Raw genomic sequence first — 7584 nt, forward strand, 5'->3', positions numbered from 1 at the left:
TTCTGTGCTTCTTTTTCCCTTTCACCTCTTTCATCCACCCACCCCAAACCCTCCTGCATGGTAACCACCAGTCACTTCTTAGTGTTTATGAGTCTATTGCTATTTTGTTTGTTCTGTTTTGTTTCAACATTCCACTTATAAGGGAAATCATATGCATTTGTCGTTCTCTGCCTGACATATTTCACTTAGCATAATATCCTCTAGGTCCAACCATGTTGTTGCAAATGGCAGGATTTCTTTCTTTTTTATGGCTGAATAATATTCCACTGTGTATATATAGCACCTCTTCTTTATCCATCCATCTATTGATGGACACTTTGGTTGCTTCCACATCTCAGCTATTGTAAATAATGCAGCGATAAATATAGGGGTGCATATATTTTTCAGATAAGAGATTTTGTGTTCTTTGGGTAGATTCCTAAAAGTGGACTTACTGGGTCATATGGCATTTCTACTTTTAGTTTTCTTAGGAAACTCCATACTGCTTCTCATAGTTGTATGCCCCAATTTGTACTCCTAGCAACAGTACAGGAGGGTTCCCTTATCTCCACATCCTCACCAACACTTGTTATTTCTTTTCATTCTTATTTTTGAGACAACAGAGTGTTTTGAAACAGCCTGGGGTAGGCCCCACAACCCACACCATCGGAGTAAAATTCTTCACAAGCGGAAGCTGAAAGTAAGTGGAGCCCTTCATCAGCCCTGCGGTCGGCTGTGAGGATAGTGCAGCTGTGGCCACAGTTCCTGCAGCTCACTGCTTAGTGCCCCCGCTGGCCAGCGCCTGACCTCGGTGACGTTTTCCCTTGTCTCCTTGTCCTGTGTGAGTCCCTCGGCCCCATCCACTCGTGCTGTGTGGTTCTCTCTCTCATCTCGGGCTCACCCTTTCCCCTGGCTCCTTGCCCTGTACCTATGAAATGCCCACTCTGAAAGAAAACTTCCTGCTCACACCAAACCACCCTGTCTTAGCCGTTCAGGCTACTGGAACAAAATATCACAAACTGGGAAGCTTATAAACAACAGAAATGCATTTCTCACAGAAATTTATATTCTGGAGGCTGGAATCCCAAGTTTGGGGGGCCGACGTGGCCAGGTTCTGGTGACCTCCCTCAGGTCACAGACTTCTCCTTGTGTCCTCACTTGGCCCAAGGGGCAAGGGGTCCCTCCGGGGCCTCTGTTACCACGGCCCTAATCCCGTCCATGAGGAGCTGATCACCTCCTAACACCATCACCTCGGGGCTCAGGTTTCAGCACATGAATCTGGGGGAGACACAGACATGGAGAGGACAGCTCAGCCCCTCAGCTGCCTCTCCTCTCTTGCCCGTCATCTAGGATGCTGGCCTCCCCTGGCTCTCCCTGCTCAGTACTTCATCCGTGTGCCCCTTCAGTCTCAGTTCTTGGCTTCCCAGCTTGTGGCCCTGAAGAGATCCCCAGTGTCCCATCACCCACACCTGACGGCCCTCTCTCCATCCCCCTAGAGAGCTGCAGTTGCTGGCATGCTGACCCCAACCATGAAATTTTCCCCTCTTCTCTTCTTTGAGATTTATCTTCTTGGTCCCCTTCCTCTGATCCTTATTTCTCTTTGGCCTTGAGGGACATCTCCTTGGCCCTGCTCTTCCAGCACTTTATACCTTAGAGATTTTTTCTAACGCCATACTTCCAGCTCTGACTTGTACGAAGCTACACCCAGACCTGCCTTCCCACCATCAGCCTCTCTTCCTGCTCTGGCACACCTTTCCAACTGCCTGCTCGGCGTCTCCCCCATATGAACAACCACCTTTCACTCTAGGCCTGGTGTGTGTAAGTCTAGACAGCTAGGCCTGCTTCCCTGCCTTCCAGGTTTCCTAATTCCATCAGCTCCTCAGCATCAAAGCCAAATTCTCCTTCTCCCCAAATTGCACTAGTAACAGTGCTCATTCATACCCCTTCACCTGGCAAACACCTCTCCTTCCCCCCAGCCTCCTGGCTCCCACTTGGGCCGTCACTGCAGGCCCGTAACCGACCTTCTAGACTGCCATCCACCAGTGTGAACCCCTGCAGTACCACACCCAGGTCTTCAAACCTCATCTCCTCAAGACTCAAGTTTAACCCCCCTTAGAGTGGCACTGAAGGCCCTTCACAATTTGCTCCAACCCATCTCTCAAGCGTTATTTATGACTAACCCTTTGTTTGCATCTTAAGGGACTTCTCACCAATCCCTGTATATTTAAGAACATTAATGCCTCCCTAAAGAATCTCTAGAGAGAGTGGGAGTTTCTGCAGAATTCCTAGAATCTAGGAGATCAAGGAGTGTCTGGAGCCTGGGCTTTGCCTGACCCCAGGGGCAGGCCCTCAGGGAAGGGTGACTCCCCCGACTTGCTTCTGGCCCTCTGCTCACACCGAGGGGCTCCCAGCAAGCCTTCCTCCACATCACTTCCTCTCACCTGAATCTTCCTCTCTGAAAGGCACCCCTTGGCCTTCTCTGAGTCTTCCAGCTGCAGTTCTCTCAATCTCAAAAGTCCTCCCAGTGATCAAACCCCTCTGACTTGACTTTCTTAATATCAGCCATGCCTTCACACAGAGCACTACAGTGCTGGGCACACTGCACATACTTTCTTATTTAATCCTCCCAGCAACAATGCACTGTAGGTATTATTATCTTAGTTATGCTGAGGAGAAGACCGAGGCTCAGAGAGGTTCAGTAACTCACTCAAGGTCGGTTAAATACTAAGGGGAAGAGTTGGGATTTGAACTTAGATCTAATGCCTAAATGTAGGCTTCTTCCATTTTGCTAAGCTGGCTACCTGTCTGTGCTTATCTGATCAGCCTTAAAGTGTTAGTAATGCTTGGGACATTTTTCTGTAAGATTCTTTTGGGGAAGAACTTTGTGTCAGTTGTTATTTTTGCTCAGCCTCCATAGTACTGAGCACTAGGGACACAGCAGGTCCTCGGGAGAAGCCTGGTGGAGTGCACTGCACTTTCCTCTCTCCTCCAGTTTTTTCAGCCATGTGCTGTAGTTCTTCATCTCTCTTGAAGAGTTGGTGTTTTCTTTCAGCACTCCTGTGCCTCCACGGGGCAGTACCTCTGGGTGGTGGGCAGGCGCCTGGACCCCCAGCCCCCCAAGGGCCTTGGTAAGAGCGCTGTGCTGGTCTCAGGTGTGGCACCTGTTCAGGGTGCGGCTCCTTAGCCCTTGGCCATCTCCAAGTCAGGCCCTGTCTTGCTCACCCATGATTTGTGTTTCCCAATGTCCAGCAGGTCTCCTCTTCCATAGCATGGATACTTCTAATTAGCTGTGGTTTCTGAGGAGGAGGAGGAGGAAGAGGAAGCAGGTTTAATTTGGAACAATGAGCAAAAATGCTTAAAGAGGCAGAAAAGTTTGCAGAAGTACACCGTGATGCTCCCAGTCGGCCCGACCGCAGGGCTCCTCCATATTCTGTTTCACCAGATATGGCTCCTTTAGCAGCTATTCTCCTGTAAATCAACAGAAGCAGAGCATTTTGAAGAGGTTACATTTATAAGTTTTTATACCTTCTGGAGTAGTGTCTTCTGTTATGACCTTCCCCTGAATTAGGCTGTGCTGTGCCTTACCTCTTGCAGCCCTCCTTTCTTAGACCTTTTCTGCCAGGCACATCCTTCCCCTTTCATCTCCCTCGCTCTTGCAGTTGGTGACCCCAGGTTACTTAAATGCCCGGAGCCTCTGTGTCCTTCACATGAGGTGAGAACCATTCCTCACACCATGTGAGGATTTGCTGACTTATAACTGAAGTTCCTTACCACGATGCCTGGCGTGCAATAAGCGCTCGGAAATTATGGGGGGTTTTCCTCTGTTCCCTGACCAAGCAGGGTTGCTTTTTTAACCAGTGAAACATTGTCCCCAGATGTTATCTTTCTCATATTCACTCACTATTTAGTCATTCAATATTTACTGGTAACCTGCACATGCCAGGCACCTTTCTCGGCTCTGGGGCCACCGGAGGGAGCCACACAGATGGGGCCTGCCACTCCACTGGGGGTCTTGGTCCGCACCAAGTTGGAGCCAGGCCATCCAGCTTCCTCTGAATGAGTCTTCCACCAGTGAGCTCCCAGCCAGCAGAGCGTCATTTCATTTCTCTGTTTCCTTTTACTTTGATTTCTGGTGCTTTCCTCCAGTCCTCATGGCTTATGGCAGTATATGATTTGGAAGAAAAGAACTTGGAAAAACAGACAAAATGCTTAAAGATACATAAAGGGCTGCAGAAGTACCCCATGGTGTTTGAAAATTACCAAAACTCATAAAGAAACAAGGTTAAGAAATATTCATGTTTAACTAAATAAAGCTTTCCTCATCAGCAGATGTTATGCAGCTCAGATAGCAAGAGAGACCTATAGGTGTTTGGCTCAAACGGCCATATTGACGAACTTGCTTTCTTCCATATTGCTCCCAGCCAAATTATAGTCATTCAAATTGCTCTCAGATAGACTAGTTTTGACCAGATCTCCCGAATGCCCAAGCTGAGGTCATGCTCTTCCTCTGTCTCTAGCATGGATCTCAGTGCCTGGGACTAGGTAGTCACTCAGCAAAGTCTGGCAACTATGGGTTCTGCTCTGCTTCCTCCTGTGATGCTCTGAGCTCCTGATGGGCTGAGTCACTGTCATTTTTGCATTCTTTGATGGAGTGCAGGGCTTGGCACACAGTTGGCGCTCAGTAAATGTTTGTTAAATGAACAAAGGGAGGGAAGGGTGTGGGGGGAGAGATGTTTGGCAGCTCCTTCTCGGCACACAAGCTCTGAGGGAGCAGGAGGGCAGAGGCTGGGCTGAGTGGGGGGCATGACTGTACTCGGCAGGCTGTGGCTCTGGGACAATGAGGACCCAGTGCCCTGCCCTCATGGTGGCCCAGGGTCACGTCTGTGCAAGGCTGCTCCCCTCCCCTACCACATAACAGGAGGCCTCCTCTGATCAGCCTGCTTTGGAAAACTGCTTGCACCTGGCCTGGAAGAACACAATTAAAAGACGCCATAAAAATTGACAGATCCCAGTGTGGAGGGCTGAAAATACATTACAATTCCAATCGAACTATAAATAAAGCCCCTAAATTAAATAAATCTCACACAATTATGGATTAAAACATGTTCAGTGTTAATGGCCTTGCACATGGACCCTGACTCCCGAAATTGTTGCTGAGGCTGCATGGCTGGGGCATTGCATCATAATTAACAGCAGGCCACCCTGGGAGGGGCCAGCCTGAGGTTCAGCTGTGGGCCTTCAGGAGGCGAGGAGGGGTCCCCTGCTTCAGCATGGTGACCCAGCCCCCTGTTGACCCTGACTCTTTCCTCGGGACAGCATGGCCTGCAGATGGCTGTCACTGCCTGGGGCCTGAGTGTGGGCCCAGAGGCGTATCTGGAGTTAGCATTCTGCTTCTCCTGCGTGCTTTGCCTCTCCTGCATGCCTTGTCCCTCAAACGTCCATGTACAGCAAACAACCCAACTCCAAGAAGGGACTGTTGGAGAACTATCTGCATAGTTCAATTATTTGTTCACTCCTACCCTGTTGCTTTGAAGTCCACAAATTGTAATACAACTAACCAGCAATAGCATCGTACATTAGTATGTCCAACATGCCCTCCACCTTAAATGACCAGAACCCAGGAGGTGGTAACCTCATGAAGAACAATAAACTGTTCAAGAGTTCTAGCTACCCCAGGCCAAGCGTGAGTCCGAACACTTAGGAAATCTTTTGGGAGAAAAGTCTAGAGTATGGAGTTTTCATTCAAGGCAGATTCTTAACTCTAGTTGAGGCCCTACAGACCCTGTCTACAGGCCGCCCAGAGCAGGGCAGGGCAGGGCTGAGAGCCTGGGCTCTGGGGTCCGCAGTGGCTCTGCTACTGACTGAGTGCACACTTGTCTCCAGTTCATGTTCAGGTCTCCCAACTGGGGCTAGTAATAGTGCCTGCTGGCAACAAGGGTCTGACACATGCTGAGCACCTGTGGGCATTCAGGGCTGTGGCGGTCATGCGAGCTGGGTCCTTGCTCAGAACTCCTGTGGTAGAGGACACATACCTGGTCCCCCCAGTGATGTGCCAGGAGAGGCAGCAGACTTGGCTGGAATGGGGGTGGGAGTGGCAACACCATGGTTTAGGGCAGACATACCACGAGGTGACCAGTTTGCCACCTTGAGCAGCTGCCTGTGCCTGGAGAGGGGCTAACAGATGTTCCTGAGTTCCCGGGAGGATGGAAGGAAGTGAAGACACAGGAAGGACTCCCTGAGAGGGCCCAGCACAGAGCATCTGCGCTCAGTGTATGGTGACCCCCTCCTCTCCCTGCCCTCCAGGCATCTTTCAGTTGCCTCAACAAAACCCAGAGAGGTTCTTGAATATCGGGCCACCCTGGGGAGGACAGATGCTCTGGAAGGGCTGGGAGAAAGGCGCCCAGCCATCCCGGTGCTCAGCAGCCCCAGACACGCAGGGGCCCTCTTTCTCAGTCCTAATTCAGCTTTTCTGATCATATTGTCATCAGACTGACATTTTAAAAATGCAGATCTTACCGTGCCACTCTCTTGCTTTAAAAAAGGACGTTTCACTGGGTTCTACTTAGGATAAAGTGTAAAATTCCTTCATCACCTTTATGAAAGGAGATAATTGATCTTTTCCAACTCTGTACTGTGCCCTCTGCGTTTCAGTCATGTTGACCTTTGTTAGGCTCTTGGGCTATCTCGGCTCATTTTTCCTCACCGCTAGTCTGCACGCCTGCTTTTCCTGTGCTTAGACTTTGTCCTGCTCCCCTGGCAAGCCTCAGGCGGCTGACTTCCATCCAGGCTTAGAGACCATGTGCCGCACGCAGCCTCCTGATCCCTCTTGCTTGAGTTAGGTGCCCCTCCAGGTGCCTCCTTAGCAGCCTGCCCAGGCTGCCTCCACGCCCCTGCGTATTCTAGGGTAATTACCAGGCTAGCTGTTTCTACACTCGGCTAGCCACAAGCTCCAAGGGAACCCCATTCCTTCGTTCACCACTGCGCCTGCTCTAACCCAGGGCCAGGCTCACAGTGCTGACACAGGGAGTAGGAATGGGTGAGAGGAAGGAGGGAGGGATGGAGGGAAGAAGGAAGGAAGGAAGGAGGGAGGGAGGGAGGGGGAATTGCTCATTCTTGTGCCCCCTGCTCATCTGCCTGTTGCTTCCTGGCCTCACTGCCGAGCTGATGATGGAGGCAGTTCAAGGACAGCAGAGTATGCCTCTCCTCGAGGGGAGCAAAAGCCACAGCCAGCATCAGTGAACCTTGACCTGGAAGATTCTTTGGCTCACCCAACATTTTACACATATTAGATACAGATACAGATTTATTGCAAAGAACTGGCTTAAGTGAGTGAGCAGGCTGGCAAGACCAGTCTGCAGTCCATAGGGCCGGCCGTGGGGAAGGGTGGCTGGAACTCTCCAGCTTGAGCTGAAGTTGCAGGCCACAGGCTACATTTCTTCCTCTTGAGGGAAGCCTCTGCTCTGTGCTTAAGGTTCTTAGACAGACTGAATCAGGCCCACGCAGATGATCTAGGATAATCTTTCTTACTTGAAGTAAACTGATTATAGACTTTAATCACATCTACCAAGTAACTAAACAGAGACACCTACATCAGTATTTGAGTAA

This window comes from Manis javanica, chromosome 2 (genome assembly GCF_040802235.1).
Source record: "Manis javanica isolate MJ-LG chromosome 2, MJ_LKY, whole genome shotgun sequence".
In the NCBI taxonomy this organism is placed as follows: Eukaryota; Metazoa; Chordata; class Mammalia; order Pholidota; family Manidae; genus Manis; species Manis javanica.